The following is a 2,500-nucleotide window of genomic DNA, read 5'->3' on the forward strand; positions in this document are numbered from 1 at the left end:
GTACAATCCAAAATTGGCCCAGATAGTCAGGAATGGAGGACCATCGTTGATGTCCTACATGCCAGAGGGTATAAGGGGCAGTAAGTAAGTGACCTATTTCTCTCTCGTGCATCATTCATACTGCGGATGCCGATCCAGCTTTTTTTCATGTACCAAGGACTTTTTAATGGAAGATCACTGAAATGATGTGAATGTTTTGACGGTTCTTTTATGTTTCCTTTGAAACTGATAACAAACAAAATGGTAGGTGCGCGCGGGTTAGGCAGAGTTTTTTGTTTGTTTGTTTTTTGCCTGCTAGTACTTATGAACACAGAGTTTGGGAAGCCCTGAGAAGAACGCAGGCTACACGTAGCCCTAGGTTAGACGGGTCATTCACGATTAGATGCAGAGACACGACACGACGATGGATTGTCGACTTCGTCAACACCGGAGAGCTTGCAGCCAACGTTGACGAACGCAGTCACTGATTACCGTAGGCAATTGGGTAAACATTTCAGTAGAAACGATGCAGCGTTGACGCTCATACCAATGCTGACAATGAAGAGTGCGACACCAGACCTGACCGTGATCAAACACACTGAACAGTTTCACACTGTCAAACACTTGAAACTCTTGCTCAACTCCGTGCTTCACGTGCTTCGCGAGACACAGCCCTGTCACACCGACACTGAAGCTACGTCAGCTTAGCAGCTCTTATCTAAAGACTTTAACACGTGTTCGTAAAACGGCCCATGAACGTCCCGATTGCTTGCTCTTAACGCCACGCTAACCGGACGTCACTTTGGCCACGTGTTTTGGATGACGCCAGCAAGAGATTGTTCTTGACGTCATCATCTTAGGGAAGAAAGCAGAGTGGTGTCCTCAGTCCTATGTAGTTCAGTATACTACAACTGGCAGTCGGCAAGGAGTAGGTGTGAGTGCACTGAATGCTTGGTTCTCGTTGAACAGATCAACACAAGGTTTTTAAGTGCAAAGGGGATCAGTGTGTGTATGGGACACTGACAACAGACTGTTTCATAATGCTTCCAAGTGCCCCCAAACGTTGTTGTTCTTTTTTTTGCTTTGTGTCTTTTCTTCCCGGCTTATTGTTACGGAATCAAGATATTGTATTTTTTGTGAAAATGTAGCCGAAGATGAACACCACTTCCTCTTATGCTGTCCATTATATTCTGATTTAAGAAAAAGATTTATAGGAAGCATGTGTGAAGGTTCTGTGTCTACCATTTTGTCATTTTCAGATGTTAAGAGGTGTCGCCTTGTTGCTAAGTTCATTTTCCACGCCATAAAACTTCGACAACTGCATGTTGAAACACTGCAATGTTAGAGATGGTAGGGGAGACCGGGGCTAGTCCGCCTACTTTTATGCTTTTGGTAGCATAACTGGCGAGTTTGATGAACTAGAAGACTGATTTTTTATTTTACATCAAGACAAATGTGTAGCTGATATCAATGTGCAGACAGTTTTTATGTGCGCATGAACATTTGTTGTACATACTGCTTTAAGTAGACCTACCCTAACGTAGGCGAACTTGCCCCAAGTCGGGGTAAGTCCGCCTACAGGGTGGGGCAAGTCCGCCGCTCTCATCCCATAGTAGGAACAAGACTAGTAGTGGGCAAGCTTTATACACACACGCACGCACGCACACACAGTCAGTCAAACAAGCACCCGATCAGTGGGAAAGCTTTTTTAATTCCCTTCAATATTTAGGTTCAAAAATGCCAATGACAAAATACAAAAGAATGTCGAAAGATTGTAACACAAATCGGCGTCAGTCTTTTTTAGACATGAATCTGCAATCTTTACCATCGAGAATAGATGGAGTCACCATCAGAGTCACAGTTATGGCAGATGTAAACTGGACTGTTTACCACACCTGCACATTCTTCATGGCGAACTTGCCCCATGACAAATAGGCGGACTTGCCCCCGCACGGGCAGGCAACTCTAATGCCAGATAGCGAGCACAACATGGGAAGGAAGAAGCAAAACTTTCGTCAGAACTCGACCTTAATTAACGCACTTTCACTCGACACCAAGACTAAGTATTTGTTCTCAGAGGTAATGCATCAAAACCTAAGTCAACTGCTATGCATTCATGTTACAAAAATGAAGAAAAACACTTTTTGTGATCTGTACTCACGATATATGGGCGCGCAACCTCTGAACTTCTGCAGGATATGGCGGGAAGTAGAGACACCATTCTCACATGGTGTGAAAGACTAAAAGGTGGCAAACGTAAGAATAAACAGACAAAGACGGATGTGCCCCGGGGGCGGACTAGCCCCGGTCTCCCCTACCGTGTAATTGTAAACGATTATCATATAACATGTGATGATAAATGTGTAAGACGTGTATATGTGACCCTCCACCACGAAATGAGTCGCATGTCACCTCGCGCGGTTCCGCGCTAGGCTTAATATAAGTCTGGGGAGTGTCTAGTAACAGTGTGAGGGTCACCTTAGTCACAGGCTTATAACTCAAACAGTTTTCGCTCTTTTCT

This window comes from Littorina saxatilis, linkage group LG14, assembly GCF_037325665.1.
Source record: "Littorina saxatilis isolate snail1 linkage group LG14, US_GU_Lsax_2.0, whole genome shotgun sequence".
Taxonomy (NCBI): domain Eukaryota; kingdom Metazoa; phylum Mollusca; class Gastropoda; order Littorinimorpha; family Littorinidae; genus Littorina; species Littorina saxatilis.